The sequence below is a fragment of the Halichoerus grypus genome, chromosome 4, assembly GCF_964656455.1.
Source record: "Halichoerus grypus chromosome 4, mHalGry1.hap1.1, whole genome shotgun sequence".
NCBI lineage: Eukaryota > Metazoa > Chordata > Mammalia > Carnivora > Phocidae > Halichoerus > Halichoerus grypus.
The window spans coordinates 130,563,639-130,586,862 of record NC_135715.1 but is presented as its reverse complement, the minus strand read 5'-3'; the positions used below and the strand labels follow the sequence as shown (position 1 = coordinate 130,586,862).

Sequence of the window (23,224 nt, the reverse complement as noted above, 5' to 3'; positions counted from 1 at the left end):
AACAATGTTTTTTAGTGAAGGACTAGAACCCTCCGATCTCCCAACCAGCGATGCTTATAATAGGATATGATCTTACTGAGGATTTTAACCTAGTGACAAAGCCACATTATTCTTAGTGGGTGCAACATGAGAAGAGATACTCTTAACATATTTCAGGACTTAAGATACGCAATCAAAAAATACAAGGGCAAATTTATTTCATCAAAGAGAAGCACTGGCAAAGAAAATCTAAGTGACTACAAGTGACCTGGGCTTTGAAAAGTCTGCAAAAAAAGAGTATTTTTTGTTAAGTAGATTAACTTGCTGTGTATCCATCAAATACACAATTATTTCAATCGTCACCTGATAATTATCAACAAATCAATTATTTTCTCAAAAATTGATTGAGGGAAATAAGACCGGAGACCAGTTTTCACAGAGAGAGAGTCTCAAATGAATAAATTCCATATGACAGAATCCAAATGCTGGACTAAACAGAGAACTGTTATCTCTCCCTGCCTTAACCAGGGCAAAAAAACAAACTGAATGCTTTGCATTGGAGGGGAACTTTATCTACCTCCTACACTAGGGTTATCAAAGGACCAGAGTTCTTAGAGTCCTTTTGGATTGGGAAATACAACCTGGATTGAGACCCTAAAAGTATCCTTAATCTTTCTATATACAGACATCTATTTATGTTTAAATTAAAATTGTTACATTAAATAATTTAATATGTTGATCACAGTCAAGAATAATCTGTCAATTGGGGGTTAAGATTATTTAAATCACACTGAGTCATTTACTGAAAGATGGTGTGGGAATTGAGATATGGACTTCAAAATATGCCCTGTGCCTTTCTCCATAAAAAGTAGAGAACAGGCAGACAAAAATACATAGCAAATTATCCTGAGGGGAGAGTTAGTTTAGTAAGATGTCCATAGAAAATGGCAAAAATGATGGTATACTAACCTTTCCATGAATGAGGAGGAAAATCAAGGACACAATAAATCCAAAATGTTGCAGCATTTAGCTAGTTAATTACTCTATCAGATCATTATATTGGGATATTGCTTAAGGCAATTGAGCATACTTTGAGGGAGTGAGGGAGAAAGACAAATTCTATTTGTCTGTCTATATGCCAGACATTAGAATAAAACTACAATAGGACTGTAGGAATAGTTTAATGGCACATTTTTATGTCTGTTCTTTGTAACACTTTTAAACTAATCTGTGTATGCATGTTATATGAATGAAATCTTATGTTTTATCACAAAGAATTTTTCCAGCTTTATTGAGGTATAAATGACACGTAACGTTGTATAAATTTGAGGTACAACATGTTGATTTGAGTCATGTGCATACTGCAAAATATGGTTACCACAATAAGATTAGTTAACACTTTTATCATCTTACATAATCACCTTGTATAGTGAGGAGTGAGAACCTGTAAGATCTAGTCTCTTAGCATCTTTCAAGTATATAATCCAGTATTTTTAAGTATAGTAGACATAAATCCCCAGAACTTATTCATCTTATAACTGGAAGTTTGCACATTTGACCAACATCTCCCCATTTCCTCTACCCCTAGCCCCTGGCAACCACAATTCTACTTTCTGTTTTTATGAGTTCAGCTTTCTTAGAATACACATATAAGTAAGATCACACAGTATTTGTCTTTCTCTAACTTATTTCACTCTGCATAATACCCTCAAGTTTCATCCATATTGGTGCAAATGGCAGGATTTCCTCCTTTTTTAATGACTGGATTAATAGTCCTGTGTGTGTGTGTGTGTGTGTGTGTACCACATTTTCTTTATCCATTCACCCATTTACAGACATTTAGGTTGTGTCCATGTTTTGGTTATTTTAAGTAGTGCTGCAATGAACATGGGAGTGCAGATACCTCTTTGAGATCCTGTTTTCATTTCCTTCAGATATATCCCCAGAAGTGGGATTGCTGGATCATAGGATAGTCCTATTTTTAATTTTTTGGAGAACCTCCATACTGTTTTCCATAGTGGCTGTACCAATTTACATTCCCATCAATAGTCCACTAAGTTCCTTTTTCTCCAAAACCTCACCAACAGCCGTCATCTCTTATCTTTTTGATGATAGTCATTCTAACAGGTGTGCAGTGATATTTCATTATGGTTTTGATTTGCATTTCCCTGATGATTATATCACAAGTAATTTTTAAATATCAATACTGGTATATTTCTTTCAGATATATAGATTTGTAATCCTCACCATTAGTTATGCCTAAATTGATGTGCTATCTTTGAAAAAGCCATCACTACCCACACATGAATCAGTGAGTAGTGGTAACTTTTTCTTTCAAACTTTCCACATCCTAAAGTTTTGGATGTTCCTTTGAAAACACTACATTGTTACATTTTTTAACACTGTCCAACAGTCTTTGAGATTGAGATCATTTAACCAATTTACATTTTATGTCATTACCAAAATATTGGTTGTGACTTGACCATCTCATCTTTTCTATTTGTTCCAATTGTACTATCATAATTTTTTTTTAATTTTTAATTTTTGGTCTCCTTTTAGACTGAATGTTCTTTTAATTAGCATTTCACTTTTTCCTCCAGTATTATACAATTTTCTATTCTCCCAGATTTACTCTAGAAATTACAGCACACATCCTCAACCTATCAAAGTCATATGCCTCTCTTCAGACAATTCAAGGACCAAAAGAGCCAATTTAACTTCATTTAACTGCCCCTTGACTCATATGATTTTTTGTTGTGTATTTTAATTCTCTCAACTCAATTTATTAAATTTCATTATTATTTTATAAAGCCAAATTTCATTTAGATTTATGTATATATTTATCATCCTTTTTGCTCTTTGTTGTTTCCTGTACCTGTGCAATCATTTTTCTCATATACAAATTAACTCTTTTAGTGCAGGTTTGCTGGTGATAAAGTCAGGGTTTGTTTGACTTTTTCTTTGTCTGATTTTTTCCATTTTATTATACTCTGTTGTTTTAAGAATATTTCCATTGAGTATAAATTTATAGATAAGCAATTATTTTCATTCAATACACTGAAAATAACATTTCATTATCTTCTGGCTTCCCCTGGTGTCGTAGATGTTCTATCTAACTTTTGAAGGAAAGCTGTGTTTTTCCTCTTGCATTACTGGTTTTGCAATTTTATTGAGATGTGTCTAAATATGGTTTACTTTTTTTAAATTTACTTGGGATTCTTTGGACTCCTTAAATCTCTGGATTAAAATTTTTAATCAGTTCTGAAAATTTTTCAGGCATCATCTCATCAAATATTTCTTCTGCTTCCTTCTCTCCTTTCCTTCTAGAACTCCATTAAATGCCTGGAAAGTCCTCCCACTGTTCTCTTACCCTCGTGTCTTTATCTTAATCTGACAATCCTGATTGCTTCTTCTGCCTCAACTTCCAACTTGGTAAATGCCTCTTCTTTTTTATCCAATTCAGTAAATTCTTAGTTTCAGTTTTTGTATTTTCAATTCATAATTCCAATATGATTCTTTTTCAATTCTGCTATATCATCTTTGCATAGATTTTCAAGTATGGGTTTTTTTCATCATTGAAAATACCAAATATATATTTATTTTTTTATTTAGTGATATTGCAGGTTGCATCTGATATTAGATATCTTAGGTCCTGGTGGGCCTAATATATCTTTTCAACTTCTCATTTATACATAATTTCAAAGCTACAAAAAATTTCTAAGAGTAAAAGCCATATAACCTTTCCTAGATTCAATATTATTAACACTTTGCCTCTGCTTTACCATTCTATTTATAAATATATGTAATACATATAATTCTCTCTATATAAATATTCTGTGTAATTCTCTTTATATATATGATATATATAATACAATTCTTCCCTGAACAATTTGAGAATAAGTCTACTCATAAAATCTTTAGTGTTTAGTTTCTAAAATGAGAATATTATCTTATATAACCACAAGACAGCTACCAATAAGTTAATTTAACATCATTATAATACTACAATGACTGAATGTGTCCCTCCAAAATTCATATCTTGAAATCCCAATCCCAATGTGATGGCATTTGGAGGTTGGACCTTGGGAGGTAATTAGGTCATGAGGATAGTATCCTTATGAACAGGATCAGTGCCCTTATAAGAACAGTTCATAGAGTTTGCTAGTTCTTTCCATCATGTGAGGATACAATGAAAAGTCAGCAGGCTCCAACCTAGAAGAGGTCTCTCCCCAGAGCCTAACCATGCTAGCACTCTGATCGTAGACTTCTATCCTCCAGAACCAAGAGAAGTAAATTTCTGTTGTTTATAAGTCACCCCTTCTATGGTATTTGTTATAACAGCCCAAAATGACCAAAACAAATATTCTTATCCAGTCCTCCATCCTATATTCTATTTTATGAATTGAGACAATAATGTCACTTTCTTTTTAAAGATTATTTCAGAGAGAGCGAGAGCAGGGGGAGGGGCAAAGGGAGAGGGAGAGAAATCTTCAAGCAGACTCCCCACCAAGCACAGAGCCCTATGTGGGGCTTGATCTCAGGACCCTGAGATCATGACCTGAGCCAAAATCAAGAATCAGATGCTAAACCAACTGAGCCATCCAGCGCCCCAATAATGTCACTTTTTACCACGTTTCTCTCTCTGGTACCGAATCTAATTTAGGATCATGTGTAGCATTTAGTTATCATGACTCTTTAGTCTTCTTTAATTTGGGACATTTCCACATTCTTTGTCTTTTATGACACTGACATATTTGAACAACATAGTCTTGCTCTCCCTCTTTTAAACAGAATGACCTCATTAAGGTTTATCTATTGTTTCTCAATGATTAAAGTTATATTACATAAATGATACTGTCTCCCTCTCAGAACATTATATCAAGAGGTATGTGATGACCATTGGCCCTTCACTGACAATGTTAATTTTGATGACTTATCAATGTGTATCTGGTTTGAATGTATACTGAATATTACACATGAAAAATTATTCACTAAAACATTTTAAGCCTAAGATGATATTTCCTTCAGAGAAGATTTTCCTTTTCTTCTTCCACACACTCAGGATACTAGCCAGCTTGAACCACCTTAATTTGATTTCAAGGTTTGTGGTTTTCCAGGCTACCCATATAACATGCAGTGGACTGCAAGTTGATGCAAAGACAAGTTTGCTTCCAACAAACTTACTCCTAAGGTTCAGCTTCTTAAAAGTCCAATCCCAAAAGAGTGATAGTTAGTCCCCCTATGGAGGTTCTTGGATTCCACCCAGACCCACAAGATCACCAAGACTGCAACTCAGTCTCTCAGACATTTCTCTTTTGGATGATAAAAATATGCTCAAATGGTAGATGCATATCTCTCCCAGATTTCAGCACTATAATCCTTCATGACCTTTGTTACTTTTAGGAAGGTTTTCATTTTCTTTTAAATTTCATGCAATTTTTGTTGGTGGTGGAAAAGGGGGTTCAAATTAATGTGTTCCAATTAATTGGAAATTGGTGGTTCCAATTAACTGGAAGTTACGTTTAACAGAAAATGATCTGCCCATTGTTATCTAATGACCACTGGGCAATTTTTGCACTCACCCAAATGATAATGATGTTTGTTCTGTTCCCTTGGACTCTATACACCTCTTCTCACAAAAATTAACCCAGAAATAAGAAATGGCAGCTTCCAAGAAATTCAGAAAGCTGAAGTTTATTTGAAGTAAATCAAATGAAGTAGATGTAATTTCTTTTTGTATCCTCAACAACTTTAGTTAGGGTCATGATCAGACCTTATACACAGTTCCAGAGGAGAGATGTATAAGCACATGCGTCAGCACTCTCTTCTTCTGATCACATTGATTCAGTCACATCACCCAAATTGTGACCTTTCCCAGAGTTATGAGAAAAGAGCTTCACTCCATTTCTGGCATCTTTAATTTGGAGATTGCCAGCTGTGGGGTGAGGAGGTGGGAGTGTGAGATGTAAGAGGGAGAAAGAAACTGCCTGAGAATGAAACCAAGCAAAGCTAGCCATAATACAATGACGCAGGGTTACAGAATACCTCCGTATCATTGGTTGAAACCTTTGATCCTGATATAACTGAATTTACCCCTTGGGTCACTCAGTGATACAAACCAATAAATTTTTCTAAGCTATTTTGAATTGGAATTCTGTTTCTGGCAACTCCAAGTCCAGACCGATTAAAACGTTTTAAATTCTATGTCCACAATAAAATTCTATGTATAACTACAGAGTATGTCTCCTCTCAACTTGCAGGTCAGTGAGCAATAACCAAATGAGGAGGAGAAGGCATATAAAATGATAAATTGTGTAGTAGGAATTAAATCTAAATGGAAGAAGAGTTGGAAATGCTAATAGCACATTTAATTTTCACATTGTCAAATCTTTTAGCGTTTTTATTATTGATAACTTTCCTTAGGAAAAAATAAAATGCACATACAAAATAAGTGTACAATACTGTTCCCCACTGAGTCCACAGCACCTTGGTTTCTGCCGTTATCCTTATATAGCATGTAGAATCAAAAGTGAGACATTAGCAAACAACATAATTCATATTCAGAAGTGCTTGAACATAGCTGAAGTGTTTCTATTCCCTGTTTCCAAGACCACCATTCTTTCTCCTGTGGATCTCTGAAATAGCCTCTAAATCATTTCCTATTGGGCCTTTTTTTCTCCTATTGTGAGCTCTACACCTGGCAGCCAGAAACCCATCAACCCATCTTCCCAGTCAAAACCCTCCAACTGTTGACACTTTCTACAGTCTACAAAGGGCTTATTTTCCTTACCTCTCCAATCTTACCTCCTACCATTCTTCCTTACTCATTCCTTCCAGGAGCACTAGGTTGACTAAAGTGTCTCTTGACATACCAGGCTTATTCCTTCCACAGCATCTCTGCCACGAGGATTTGTCCCCAGATAGTAACGTAATAATATGGCATGGTCCTTCTTTTAATTCAGGTCTCTGCTCAATATCACATCTTCTGAAAAACCTTTCTTATCCACCCTACCTAAAACCTAAAGCTCATTCTTCCATCAGTGTCGATGCCCTTCCTCTGTTTTTGTTTTTATTATTTTTTAAGATTTTATTTACTTATTTATTTGAGAGAAAGAGTGAGAGAGAGCTCGAGCCGGGGGAGGAGCAGAGGGAGAGGAACAAGCAGACTCCCAGCTGAGTGTGGAGAGCCCAACATGGGGCTTGGCAGGGTCTCGATCCCATGACCCTAAGATCATGACCTGAACTGAAATCATGAGTCAGAAACTTAATCCACTGAGCCACCAAGCGCTCCTGTTTTTGTTCTTATTCATAGCACTCACACTACCCGATGTGCTGTTCTACTACTTATATGTTGCCTCTCTCCTCCTTCCCCTGTCCTGCCCCCCTCCCTCAGTCCTATTGCCTCCCTCCCCAACTAAAATGTAAATTCCATGAAAATATAGAGGCTTTTTTTTATTCACTGCTGCATTCTCAGTTCTTAGAACAGTACCTGGCACATAATAGGGACTAAACAAACTATAGTTGAATATAGAACTATAATTAAGGCTAAATATTTAATTTTTTTAAGCTAGGCAATAAATAAATAAGTACTCTACAAGGAAGATACTGGCTCACCAGTGCAAAAAAAGTTGCTCTATGAAAATAATGCATCCCACTGAAAAAAATTAAATCATAAACAATGTTGCACATTGCTAAAAGAAACAGTTCATTTTTGATGTCTACACAGAAAATCTTTAATATATTCTTGTTTATTGTTTTTGTGGTATGCACATGCCATTTCTGTTAAAACTAATACTTACTGTATGTGTACAATACCCAAATATTCATTAATACACTAGTTGCTAGTTCAGTTGAATTGCAGTTCACATGTTTTAGACAACAGCATTTGCTGAAAAACAAAATGTGAGTAAAATCTATAAATAGAGAACTTTTTTCTAATTATGGTATACCTATTTGAAAAATGAAAATACAATAGTAACTTTGCTATATATGTATTTTCCAAATTAAATTTTTCAAAATCATCAACTTAAATTTTATTACAAGTTATTGTTATCTTTTCATTCTTCATTGTTAATGAATTGGGCTCTTGGAATTATAATGTGACTTGAAGGCATAAGGCAACATATGACTGAGATTAGAAATCAACCTAAATAATTTTTAAAAGGCAGGTCTATATCACTTGAGCACTAGAACATATAATTGTGCACACAACATACATTAATAATTTTGCCACACACAAAAAGTGGTTCATAAATACAAAGTAATACCCAAGAAGTGGGTATATAATTCTAAGGTATATAAACTCTTAAGTTTCCATCTTTCCTATGTTTATATATTATCTATTCCTTCATTCTGAGACATTCTGAAAATCTTGCTATTTATTTGGGATCTTACAGTACATTAATTTAGTTTTGAGATAGCACTGGATGAATAAAAAGTAACTGAAAAGAAAGCAAAGCAAATGTGAGGAAAGAAAAACTGAGTAATAATGATTAATGCCGAATCTAACCTTTCTGTTCTGGAGCATATAGGATCAAATATAGACCAAGTTACATTTAATAGTCTTCAGTCATAAGCTATGAGAAGTCAGTTTCTTGAAATACAACATTAATGTATTTAGTTTAAAAAAAGTCATGATTGTGATTCACGGCCCCTTGGATGTTAAGCTAGGTCCTGCTGGGTAAATTACTTTTGCAACTGGTAAAGCTGCAGATATAAATAGGACATTGAGTATGACTTTAAAAGACCTAGGAAACAAGGCTTCAGGTTTAAGTCCTCAGTTCAAATAGGAGTTAATCATTGAGTTTCTGAATGTTGAAATCCTTGGTTTAGATATTTTTGGGTATTTTTCAGAATTTTTATATACATGAAAATGATGAACCATCATAAATATTTGTCAAGTCACTGATGTCATAATATAGTTTTCAAATCCTATCTGAGTTATAGGGGGAAAATTAAGTAGAGGATTTCATTTTCCCATCACCAACTAAAAAAGAGAAATAACTAACACTCTAAACCGAGGCAATTCACTCAATTCCTCACTCCCATTCTCCCTCCCCCTGCAAAAAAAAGTTTGGTTAGCAGCCAAATCTCTTAATTTCATTTTTAAACTGACTACATGGAGGGAATCTTATTGGAGGATTTTCCAAAATCTGATTTTATCCCTTACTTCATTTCCCTATTTTAAATTGAAATGTGAAATAATAAAACAGCATAGTAAACCATATGATAAAGAACATGAATAAGACAGACAGAAATTATAACCAAAGTTGGAGGAATTTGGAGTTATTTTTCCATTTATTAGACTACCCTGGGCCTGTTCACTTGAAATCTCCTTTCTCGTGATAGCTATAGATACAAATACACATATATTCATATATACATATACATTTGCATATGTATGTACATGTGTGTATGTATGTATGTATGTATATTATAAATTTCACTTCCTTTATTGAGTTTGTTCAGCAGAGGGGAAAATGTTGAAAATTCAATCACTTTATGGTAAAACCAATAAACAAAAGTAGTACAATTTTTGTTTGAGAACTAGAACATATAATTGTGCACACAACATACACTAATAATTTAGTGTTGGTGTTGGGTTCTTGGCTCTATCAAAAACTCACTTTTAAGTCTTAGAAATATTACCTAACCTTTATCTTTTTTTTTTTTTTTAAGATTTTATTTATTTATTTGACAGAGAGAGAGCTCACAAGCAGGGGGCGCAGTAGGCAGAGGAAGAGGAAACAGCGGGCTCCTGGCTGAGCAGGGAGCCAGATGCGGGGCTTGATCCCAGGACCTGGGATCATGACCTGAGCAGAAGGCAGCCACTTAACTGACTGAGCCACCCAGGCGCCCCTCCCTACCTAACCTTTATCTTGTTCTTAGTTTCAACATCTATAAAATAGAAATGTTAATGACATCTACCTCCTAAGGTTTTGCTAAGTATTAAGTCATATTATGCCCATAAAATGATTAGCAATTCTATATCTGACACATAGTAACACTCCCAAAATTATTTACTGTTATTATTATTCTCAATGAAAAGCTCAGTGAGACAGGAACTATTGTCCCATTTACTAAAATGATATTTTAACTTTATTTTCAAACTTTGTTATGTCACCCCTACTCCTATCATGGACTGAATATTTAATTATAAATGTTACTTTATTTTCTTTTTATTTTTTATAAATGTAATTTTAAATAAATATGTTTTTAGAGCTTGAAAATCTATTGAAGGTCTTTTTAATAAAAATACTCACAACTTGAAGCTTTCACCTGGTGTTGGTGGGAAATTTGGAATAGCTGAGAGTGAAATCTCTGAGTTTGGCTAGGAAAAGACAAGGGAAGGGATGACCTTGGCAGTGATATGGCTAAAATGTACAGTGGAGGGAGGTTTCAGAATTTATAAGGAAAACAGAGGGGTGCCTGGGTGGCTCAGTCGGTTAAGAATCTGCCTTCAGCTTGGGTCATGACCTCAGGGTCCTGGGATCCAGCTCCACATCGGGCTCTCCGCTCAGTGGCAAGTCTGCTTCTGCCTCTCCCTCTGTGGTCTCTTCTGCTTTCACTCTTTCTCAAATAAATACATAAATTCTTTAAAAAAAAAAAAAAGCAAAACAGGATGTATTCTTTAAAATTTGACTGAGTCTCGGATGACAGTCCTGGCAGGCCACGGATGGGGCATTGTCCAAAGCAAGTCCTTTAGAAAGCATTTCTTTCCACTATGACTTCAAAATGATCCCATTACTCACTGGTACACCGTCGCAGAAAATAACATCTTTATTATGAAGAAATTCAAAATCAGTTCACTTGACAGGAAAGATAAGTAGATAGAACTGTAAAACAGTGCTTCAAACATGAGATGACACTCTTCTCATTGCAGTCTCTTTGAAATTAACTGTGAGCTTAATACTTTGAAGATAATGTGATAATCAACTGGGCAAAGATAACAAGATAGTCTATGATAGAAAATGCACTTCAGTAAACAGAGATAATGCCAACACATTCATTTTCCGAAGAGCTAGTGGGGGAAATACATACTTCACATTTTCCCTTCCTACTTCACTTCAACTTAACAAACTAACTCATATGTAAAAAAAAGGGGGGGTATTTTTCTCATTATATTTTAGTTATTTGCTTTTTCTTAAAGATACACAACTGTCACGGGCAATCTTATCTAATGTCCATCTATCCCACAGGGTATGCCTATGGGCATGATATATTTGCTATGTTATTAACTTTCCCTGCATATATTTTAATGAAATATGTAGAATTTAATTAAGAATTAAGAGACAATCTGATTTGGCTTAGAGTGTTTGAGAAGGAGAAAGATCAGCATGATAGAAGCTTAGTGAGCAGAGGGGTGAATGTTAGGAGATTAAGTCTAAGAAGTAGGCAAAAGGCATGTTCAGGACTGTTCAAAATATCTGAATTTTTCTTCCAAAGAGAAAAAATATCTATCACAAAGAATGAGATTGAAAGGAAGTTCACTGATTAAGATGTCTTTTGATGTACAGAAGGGAGAGAACACTTGTGAAGAAAACATGCATTGCATTGCACACTCCAGGATGAACTCACCTGTATATAAAAGATGAAAAATCTCACATCGCTGAATAGTGGTAAAGAAGTTAACCATCAAAAGCTATGATTTATATTCAGTGCAAAATATCAAAGACAAAAGAGAAAAATCTATGTTTTTCATTTTTTTAATTTAAAATGTAAAATATTCTAGAAAACTGGGGATAAAAAGATGGGAAAGAATTACCTGTTTTTCCACCATTTTATAACACATATATAATTTCAGTGTTGTTATATGTAGGCTTATATAGCTATAATAGGACTAATATGTAATTTTGTACCATGTTTTCCCCCAAGAAGAATTATAGCATTTGTATTTTAATTCTCATATCTACTTTTAATTGTTGTATATTATCCTCAACTGTACATGCCTAAATATATTATTGGCCATTTGAGTTACTTCTGATTTTATATTTTACATAATATACCCATCAACATCTTCAAACATAAGACCTTTTCCATATTTTGTACTATTTCCTTAGGACAGATTCCCAGAAGGAATATTAATGGATCAGACAATATGAATATTTTGTAGTTTTTTTTCCCAATATGCTGCCAAATTGCTTTTCAAAAGGGCTGTGCCAATTTTAATTGCAACGAACAGTTTCTGAAAGCACCAGATTCACTGCATCCTTGCCAACATGGGACATGATTATTTTTAATATTGTCATTTAGTAGATGAATAGCAAGTGCTCACATTGCTCATATAATTTATTAGTCTACTAGGCCAGAGGATAGGAAAAGAGAATGTTTGAAATTAAGGAACAATTTAACAAAATCTCCCTATTTTCGTAGCTATCTTTGTGGTCAAGATGGTTAAGCAGATGCTGGAAGATCACCAAACAAGATTAGTTCACAATAAGTTGCATACCTATAAAGCATGCTGATAGATAAGTGTAAACCTGGGCAGGAGTCACTAGAGAAATATCATGAATTGGTCTTTGGTCCAGTCTAATTCAGCATTACTAATCATGCAACCAAAGACAAGAAAAGCAAGATAATCAAATGTGAAAACAAATACACATACAATCTCAAAGTAAACAAACATATATATCTGAATCCAGTGATTCTACATCTAAGTCCTACAGATTCTTGCACATGTGAAATAATGTATACAAGATTATTTATGACAGCATTGGTTGTGTTAGCCAGAATATTTGAAAAAATGAAACTGTTCATCAGGAGGGGACTGTTTAATAATAAATAAATTATGATAGTTTCAACAAATGTTATACCATGGAGCTTAAAAATGAATGAGGAAACTTTATGTACCTACTTTGACAGTCGCCCAAGATTGTTGAGTTTAAAAAGTAGAAAGCAAAGTATGTATATAAAATGTTACCATTTGTATAAAAATTGAGAAAAGGAAAAAAGTTCAAAAGTTTAGTGTTTGTATGGGTTTGACAATCTCTGAAAAGATACTAAGAAACAAATCAGAGTAGTTACCTATTTGGGAGCCATGAGGACTGAGTATAGAGGACAAGGATAGGGGAGAAAGAATTTTTACTGTGTATTTTTTGAACCATGTATATATTATCCATTTGGAAATTACATACATTAATATACTGAAAGAAAACAATAACAAAATTGACCCTATCCTACACCCTGGAATGGAACTAGCTATCAGATCCTACATCTCCGTGAACCACAAGAAGGTGATGGCTATTAGAGGGAACAAATGATCAACCAATTTTCTTTTTCCTCTTCTGTTCTTTTCCAATTATAGCATTATTTGTTCAAGTATAATTCATGAGATCATCAAAATCATTCTGTATAGAGCTCAGCCAATATGCCAGAATAAACTGCTACTCAAAAATGTATTATAATAACAGCACACTTATGCTTTTAGGAAAATTCCACCCATTGCTATATCCAGACCCCTTTGTTCTTCAGCATGTATAATTTCTAAGCTGTAGGTATGAAGCAAGAAGAAAAAAAAATTCAAACATTCAGCTACATTTGCTCTCTGGTTTATATAAGGAAGCATGGTTTTCTGTCTTATGATAATGAAATTTAACAGAATATTTAACTGTACTTAATAAATAGCTGGACCAGACTATAATTTATCTTCTTAAGATATAATAGTTCATATTGCCTCAATTTAAGCATGAGTTAATGAGTATTAGTAGGGTAACTGATGAGAAACACACATTATCAATACATGTAATCACTTTTATTCTTTTTTTAACTTGTTATGCCAATAAAAATTCTTCATTTGAACCATAAAATGCAAATACACTCCCAATTCTATTATACTGAGATAAAGATTTGAAAAGCAAAGTCCAAAACGATTCCTGACTTTCAATGTAGGAAAGTTAGCCAAACTTCCCTTACAGTAGCTTACAATGTGGAAAAAAGAATATTGTACAATTAGCTCCTTTCCTTTCAAAATTAAGTGTATCAATCCAATGTTTTGTTTCCAACATAGTTGTCTGGAAGCCCAAAGCCACTATCATTTCTCTAATTATTCTTTTGTTTGTTTTAATATAGATTTTTGTGTGATTATTAAAGCAGTGCCTGCTCCTGGCAAAAAATATTTTTCTATACTTAAAAGTAAAATTCCCATAATCCCAGTATCCCCCCAAAACAAATGTTAATACCTTATTCAAGCATTTTTATATATGTAAATATCAGTTCTTGCATAACGAATTTGTATTCTGTGATTTTCACTATAATTTCAACATTTTCCGAATCAACCTTTCAAAATCATGATTTAATAGTATATACCATAATTTAATCATTCCTCTATTATTGGCCAAATAGATTATTTTTACTATCAATCTACTACAAATGGAATTTTAATGACACTGTGTGTATTTCTAGTTAATTACATGGAATTAATTCCTAGAAGTGGTATTACTGAAAAAAAGGGAACATTTTTAAGGCTTTTGATACACACAATGGAAATCTCTTGTTTTTTTACGTGTCCAGTATCCTTTTTCCCTTCTGCTGGTAACAGTGCCTTGATTTTCCTTTGAATGTGTTCTTGATAGGACTACCCAGTGATTCACTGACTAAACTGTGGGCATGAAACCTGAGCTAGGTCATACTTCTCATTCCAGGAATTTGGTTCTGGAGCAAATTGACACATGGGTAGAAAAGGACTGATGCTGATTCATCCCAGTGATGGTACCCGCAAAGATTTCATCACCTTCTCCCATGATCTCTGTAGCTATTCTGTTTCCTCTCCTTTTCTTTTAATTTTGTAAGCTACAAAATACCTTCCTTTGGTGTGGATCTTATTCCTTAAGTTAGTCAGAGGTAATTTCTGTATCATACAACAGAATTCCGTAAACACCAATGAATAGCCTTACCAGAAATTTAGGAGAATCTGCAATTTACCTTCATCTTCATCATCTACATCAACTTTTTTTTTTAATGAATCAACCTTCACTTGTAATCTTTGCTACTTTGATGGGCTAAAAGTACTACCATTTAAACATTTGTTCCTTTACTTTTTATCACTAACTTAAAATTTTAGATGCTTATTAGCCTTATATATTTCTGGGTTTTATAGATTATTTGTCCCTTTTTCTATTGGTATACTTCTAATTTTTTAGTAGCCAGTAACAATGCCTATTGCACCCTAATTATGTTCAAGACACTGGGGAAAATGATGAATATAAATCTCTCTTTTTAAAGAAGTTTTCAGGTAGTGAAGGGGGTGGATATAAACTGGGAATCACAGTATTTTGAGATAAGTCCACTAACAGAAGAAAACACTGAAAGGTTTTTGTAACAGTGAATATGAAACTGGTATTAGCAATTTGCATTGAAAATGTTTCCTTGATTTACTTTTGGCATTTCTGACTTAAAACTGTTAAATTTTATAAGGTCATATCTTTATATTTGTCCCATTATGTTGTGTTTATGAAGGCTCTATTTTCTTCTAACTTGATTCAGAGTTTCTTTATATTAACTCTTTGCTTTATCTGACATTTATTTCGGAATGCAGTATGAGATAGGGAGTGTATGTTCTTGACAAATAATTACTCAGTTTCCCCAGCACCATATATTGATCATTTTTTATTTTCTCACAGACTTGTGATTATTGCATATTATACTTCATTCTCACATATCTTAGAGTTTGTTTCTAAGGTTCTCTTACTTTCTTCTTATTTGTCCACATGTTGATATACTGTATTTATTACTGACATTTTAAATATCTTTTAATAGTTGATAGCTCAACTTTGTCTCAATGCTTTATTTATTTAAACACTTTTTGGCTGTTATAACCTATTTGCTATTCCATAGGAACTTTAGAATCTCTAAATTTTGCAATAATCTCTTTGAATCTTAATTTGGATTGTCTAGGTATATGAATGTCTATATATGTGTATGCATGTATGCAATGCTATCATCATTTTACTGACACAGAAACTAAATTAGTGATGGGCTATGGTGGGAACTCACCAGCACTCTGACTGGCATAGACAGATGTAGAGTGGAATCTAACTCTTAGTTCATATGCTCTATTCACAAAGCCTATTCATAGTGCATTGTGTACATTTAGTGTAATTTTTCTTGTCTAATAGCATTTAAATTACAACTAATTGTAAACAACCAAACTCCATCTCTGGCAATTGTTTCTGACTGAGTGCTAAGGGCCCTGGGGAAATCACCCACAAATTTTATTGTCCCACGAGGAACTGACTCAGCCCTGATGTCATCTATATACGTCATGAAAATATTTCATAGCAAAGACCAAACAAAATGCTAACTGCAATAACTCAAAACCAAGTGCAGTTTTACAACTACATGAATTATACCATCCCTTCAGTTGCAAATTTGCATTTTAGGACAATGAAGTAGCTCTTCCAACCTCCGTGGGAGCTGTTTTCTGATGGAATTTAGCAGGAGGGTTTTCTTATTCTTTTTCTTCTTGAGTCAGAAGGCACCTGGGTCGCTCAGTCGTTAAGCATCTGCCTTCGGCTCAGGTCATGATCCCAGGGTCCTCCGATGAGCCCCGCATCAGGTTCCCTGCCCAGTGGGGAGCCTGCTTCTCCCTCTCCCACTCCCCCTGTTTGTGTTCCCTCTCTCTTGCTGTCTCTGTCAAATAAATAAATAAAATCTTAAAAAAATAAAAATTTTTTAAAAAGTCCCCTCCCTCTCCATACAGGTTCCCCTTTCTGCCTGCTTTTGTGTTTTATTTTTGTTTTTGTTTTAAGCTAACTTAAAGCAGTAGCTCTTAAGCTTTTCTTAACAATTTTTTCCTTACTATGGAACAGTCAAAAATGCAAAAAACTTGTAAACAATTTTGGTATTTCTTGGAGTCCCTGAAGCTCACCTATTGATTACTTTGAAGCCCACAGACCTTTGGAAATTAAAAAAAAAAAATCCTATGTTAGAGATATAAATATTTAAAAGGAATTCTATAGACACAACAGCTGAATTAAGTACAAGTATTTTACATGCAAACTTACCTCGAGTCCTATAAATCTTAGATGACATCTCTAAATACATCCCAATTTATCATTTTCTTGATCCCAACATAATATTAATACAATGCAATATTATGTCAGATATTAAAATACTTAGATGTACAAATTGGTAGATGCAGCCATTTCTTCTTAACATTACTATTTCACAAAATGTAGAGCTGTTTAATGGGCAACTGGAATGGAGTTAACTTACACATTTAGTAGTTGACAAGCAATGTTTCTAGATCTGGCTCTACTTTCAACTGACTTTGGGCAATTATCAACTTCCTGGAGTAAAGTTCTACCCTTACACATAGGGGAGGTTGGACTAATGACCTGGATTCTTCCCATGTCTAAATATATGATTCCTACTTAGCTCTCATCCAACATTTTCATAATCAGCCAGAGCTGACTTTGTGTGCTAGGTATGATAACTGCTGGTTGGTTTACTTGCTTTTTTATAACACTGTTTTCCTAAAGTTTTGCATTAGGGGCAGAACAAAGAAAAACCAGGCAAAAAAGGTAAAGGTTTAAGCTGGTAGTATATACATTCTTGAATCTAAATAAATAAAATATTGAGATAGTATTATCAGAAGACTTTTCCCCATCTCCTAAAACTGGATTATATAGCAGCAATCTTGAAGATTTTTCTTAAATGATGGAAATCCACTCAGAAATGACTGTTAGTATTGTGTTAGTGCTAATATTTTGTCATAATAGAACTTGTGAATAAGTTGGCATTAGTTCATTATACAGTATGGCTTCTTGGGCATACAATTTCAGCTTTCCTCTAATATGAAAATATTGTTCACAAACCAATTTTTGAAAGTCAAGCTAGATTCTTGATTTTCTTCACATGAGGGTAAAAAAAAAATAATAGATCTTTGGAGCTGTAAGCTCAAGACCCTAAAGAAAATAATTATATGGAAAGCACAGAAAGTGAAACTGGAATTATAATTATATACTGTTTTATGCATAATAGAACCTGGGAAATTATCACAATGTTTTATCTGTAATTGCACTGACTGAATAACCAAATTGATTTTGAAATAAAGACAATTTTGAAATTTTTTAAGTACTTTGGCATTTTTTTATTAGAGAATTGGATCATGAGTCTTTTTTTCTAATGCATCAACTCTAGGGAAACTTTGACCTCAGATGCTAGGATTTTTGATCAACTTTCACAGAGGTACATGAATATGTCACTCTCAAAGTGGAAGAAGCAGAAAATTTCTCATTAAAATTATGATTTTGGATCTTTCCTTACTACTTCTGGTTCACTCATCCCGTTTAAATGAAGTTATGTAGATTTGACCTTGGATAGTCACAAATGCCTTTGAAGATGCTGTTAATTTGAAACAAATTTGTTTTTTTTTTTTTTGAAACAATTTTGTTAAAGGATAACGTTTCCCATTTTAGTTCCTCCGAAAAATATAATTTGATTTTAAATAATTTTTAAAGGGCAGATATAATGTTATTTCATTACTTAATCATCTTTGAATCCCTCTCTTACCTTTAACCCTCATCTTAGATAGTGCTGTTATTGTTCAGATATATTGCTTCACGAGTGACATGTATTAGATTATCACCATGATTACTTTCCAGTTCTTAGATTAATTTGAGTGTATTTGTGTGGGTGTGTTGATAGGTGTATATTACTTGGAAAGAAAATGAGATGCAAAGAGATGGGGCCATGGGATGGAAATTTAGAAAAAAATAGGTCGGTAGGAGAGATAAATATTCTATACATTTTTTACTTATTATGTTTTTTGTTTATGATCTATTTCACCCCAATAAAATATAAGCTTCATGAGGGCAAAGGTCTTTGTTTTATTCTCTGATATAATCAAAGCAACCAGAACAGTGTCTTGCACATCACAGAAACACAGAATTTGTTAAATTTTACATGAATAAACCAGTATCATAATTAATTACTAATGGATTACTTAAGAGGATGAGCTATGAGCTTTTGCCTTATAAAGTACTTTCATCATTCAGGATCGGTTGGTGAATTTGCTTCTTATACAGGGTGGTTACATTTGGCCTGAGAGACTTTCCAGTATATGTGTGTATGTATGCGTGAGACAGACAGAGAGACAGAGAGATAATACAATGAATTTCTGATATACTAAACTGGCTGAGGTTTTCCATTCCCCTAAATGTGTTAGTTTTCAATTAAAAACTGATTTTTGTCATTACTTAAATGAAAACAAATTACTATTAATAAAATTAAATAAACCTCACTACCTTATCTAATAGTGTAGAAACTCTAATCATGGCTATTTGACAAATTAAATGTTTATTTGATAAGATCATGATAATTTTGCACTATTTATAATAAATGTGATTTTTTTAGAAAAGTTATGCAGTGTTGAAATTAAAATCTGGTATAGGTCAAAAAATGAATTTAGTGGCCTAGAGACTTGACAAGTTGACATTTACTAAAATCCATGTAGAAAATATGGCAGTCTGAGCTCATGGGCCGCCCTGAAGCAAAACAAGTCAAAACCGAAGTGAACGTGCAGAACTGGCAGAACTTGAATTGTTTGTATAAACTAAGTGGCTAGCACTATCCATTACCTCCTTTAAGCTTGTGCTCCTCCACCACACACACATCCTGCATCATATCTGCTTTCAGTCATAGACCTTACTGCTTTATCCTAATATTTATGTTCTTTGATGCATTTCTCTACAATTGATTATATTCTGCCCTCAAGGTTTTAAAAAATGTATTTAATTATTTGAAAAAAAAAAAACAACTCCCCAAGTAAAAGTTCCCCTGGTTAAAAATACCCACACACTCCTTAAAATGAGTAAAAAAGCTCTGTTTCTGTTTAAAGACTTGTGGCTTACCCCAATACATAATGCAGTGGATTTACAAGATGTTACTTTACAGCAATGTGAAAAACCGCTTTCTTAGCTGAGTAATTAAAATTTTCCTTAAAAGTTCCACTTTTAATACTGATAACTTGATTTTAATTTAATCTTATTTTAAAATTATTAAGTATTCATAGCACATTTTAATCCTACTTCCCCCATATCAACCCATAGGGGAAAATTGTTTTACCTTCTCATAGCATTGCATAAATAGAACACAAAACTAAAATCAACTGCTTAATGTGTTTAATACTCTTAATAAAGTCCTGAATGTTACAACTAAAATATTACAACATTAATCACCTGGCAGCAGGTAAATTTTGTATTGAAACATAACAACCACAAGCTATACTCTCTTTATAACAGGAAACTCAACTTTTAAGCTACATGTGATGACTACTAAGGAAAAAACATTTAGTACCAATTTTCTACTAGACCAAATGCATCACATAAGTGTTCAACTAAAAGAGTATTAAAAATTCCATTTACAGTTCATGAAGTGATGAAAAATGTGCAACCATCCACGGACACAAAACTAACATCACTGCTAGCTTACCAGCAAGTTATTCATCTGCTACAGAATAATTTACATTACAAAATTGGGAGAAAAATGGAACCTTTACAATTAAAAACGTGAAAAAGCTGACATTTTGGACAGCTCCCTCTGATTCCCCCCCCGCCCCCCCCACACACACTAGATTTCTATTACGTGTCTCCCTTTCATTTTTCTGCTCTACCAAATCAGAAAGGAGCCTGACCAAAGTCAGGTTTCTGCTGTTTGGGTTTGGGTTTTATTTTTGTTGTGTTGTGTTTGGGGGTGAAAGATTCTTCCAGGGAAAGAGATTAAGGAGCTACATAACAGGGAAAGTGCTGTTCTCAGTTCAAGATCCGGCTTCCTGTATTGAGCCAATTTATGTGTTTCCAAAGATTCTAGCTGGCAAGCTGGGAGCTGCCCTCTCCACTTCCATTTCCCGCTGCAACTCCATCGCCTCTGTAAAAGACCACAGCCTCTCTCCATCTGCGCCTGAGTGGGGACAGTTCGTTAGTGCCGAGGTATTTCAGGAACTTTCCCTAGCAGAGTCTCCTAAGGAGACACAGGCCACATACAAAACAATCGCCAAGAGTAAGCTTGTGCGTCCTGAAGAGGGATGGAGAAACCACTATACTGAGCTACGGAGATTCGGACTTAACCCGGCAGCACCATCAATTTACAGCAGCGCATAAAATCCGCCTTCTGCAGAAAGGTTTGCAGCGCGGGTGCAACTCCCAATGGCTTTACAAGGAAAATAATTTAATATAAAATAAAAGCAGCGTCGGCACTGGAGGAAGCTGGGTACGTAAACCTGGTTACACTTTGTGGTCAACGCGCTCTAGGTCGGGTTGCCTGGACCCCAGCCGGCCGGAACTTTCTCGGAGAACAGAGCCGCCCGCAGTCCGCAGCTGCCCCGGCGCTGCAGGCCGGGTCCTGACCCCGGAAGGGACCCGGGCCAAGGCTGCCCTGGGAGGCAGTAGTAGCTCCACCTGGACGCACACTCGAGCCCCGCCCCGCTTCGGCCCCGCGGTCAGGTAGCTGACACCCGTGCCCCACGCCGGCGCCGGCCAGGAGCGGCCTCTGATAGCCCCTCAAAGCGGGACTCTCTCCACCCCCAAATCTGCGCTCCCGAAAAGTGTAGCGAGCTCCCCACCAGGAGAGTCAGACAAAAAGCCGCCACTCCCCAAGCCTAGCTGCACTCCTCCTTTTCTTTGGTCCTTTTCTTCAGCGAGGCGGACTAACCGTTACTTTCCCCCTCCCTTCCTCTCCTCTCCTTTCTGAAGTCCCCGGCGCAAAGTGGGACTTTGGGGAGCTTCGGTGAATGCGCCTGTCCCCTGGCGCGCTGGATACACAGCTCCCTCTTTTCATTAAGGCAGTAAAGTTCAATTTGCCCGGCTCTTTACGAGCCACGGTGGACTTCCCCCCTGCTTTCCGTGTGCTCCCCCTCCCGCTGAGCTAAGAGGCAAACCTATTCACTCCATCCCAGCCCGAATCCCTGAAGGACGCCGGTTCACGTCAGAGGGGACCCACCGCGCTCCCTGAGAAGTGCCCCAAGCCGCGCGCCCACACACGCTTATACACACACAATGCCATCCCCGCGCTATCAAAGTCTGGCAGCGCCGAGGGGAGAAGGCAGGAACAGGAGTGGCACCGGCGCGGGCATCAGCCTAGCCGTGCGTCCGGACTCGCTGTCCGGGTCCCGAACACCGCTGTCAGGATGCCCCGGGCACAGCAAGCCTCGTAACCCCCAAAGACAACACCGGCGGTCCCGGGGTCGCGCGGGCGCCGCCGGGCCGGATCTTACCCGCGGGGCTCCTGGTCTCCCGCCGCTCAGCTGGCCCGCGGGCCACAGGGACGCTGCAGCCGGGGTCCCGGAGATGCTGCTGCTCCGCTGCCGCTGTCCGGATCCCCCGCGCCAGCATCACTTCTCCGCCGCCTCCGCCTCCTCGCGCTCTTCTCTCGGCCGCCCCTCCCCGGCGGCCGCCAGCAAGACCGGCAGCGCCGGCGCCGCGGCGGGGTGGGCAGCAGCGGAGGCGGCGGCGGCGCCCGCACGAGCTCGCCCAGCTGCACCAGCTCGAGCAGCCGCGGCGGCAGCCGAAGCACCCGAGCCCGGCTGCGCTTCCCCGGCGAAGGCTCTGGCCTCGGCGACTGACAACGCCCGGCAGCCAATCGCTGCCTCGCCCCGCGCGGCGGGGGGAGACCAATCAGAGCCGAAGGCCCAAGGTTTTCCTCCGCCTTTGCTCAGCAGGCTTGTTTCCGGGAGCCGCGGCGTTGCCGCTGGGGTCTGGGATGGGGGAGGCGCGGGAGCCGCGCGGGGTGGGGGACTCCTGGCTCCGGAGCCCTAGGTGCGGCGAGACAGCCGGGCCCGCCGAGGTGGGCCTGGGGGCGATTTCTGACTGCCGGGAGCCAGCGGTTTGGCTGCAAAGGGCGCCCCGGGGTGACTCTGTCCCCAGAGCCTCGGCCCGGCGGTTCAGCGTCTTGGCAGCCCTGTGCAGCGGTCGTGGGTCCCAAGTACGACCGGCGATGTGGAAGAACGGATCCCTGGAGGTGGTCGCCGCCTTGAAGGAATCATGCGAACAGTCACCAGACAGCGCCCCCGTCCTTCTCCCTTTGGCAGCTTTGGTAGCGGAAGAGTGGTACTCCTGAGCCTTCGAACCACTCCTCATAGTAATCAGCCCAGGAGTGTGCCTGAGCTATCAAAGAGGCACATGGAGAAATGTTCTCAAAGTTGTAGGCACAGTGGACCTTCCTTACCCTCACTCCAAATAAACTCTCCCACCTTCACCCCACTCAGGAAAACAAAAAACGCCTCAAGAAGCAATGCGGAAAGATAGTTTAA

At 36.9% G+C, this 23,224-nt stretch overlaps 1 protein-coding gene across 2 annotated transcripts in view; it reads right to left on the bottom strand.

Annotated features, from left to right (window-relative positions):
* Positions 1-22,526, bottom strand: part of B3GALT1 (beta-1,3-galactosyltransferase 1) — a 507,740-nt gene extending 485,214 nt beyond the window's left edge. For both annotated transcript variants that reach the window (XM_078070940.1, XM_078070942.1), the window contains exon 1: positions 22,190-22,526. The gene's annotated coding sequence lies outside the window, so the exon portion shown is untranslated. The remainder of the gene's footprint in view (positions 1-22,189) is intronic.
* Between the last annotated feature and the right edge of the window lie 698 nt (positions 22,527-23,224).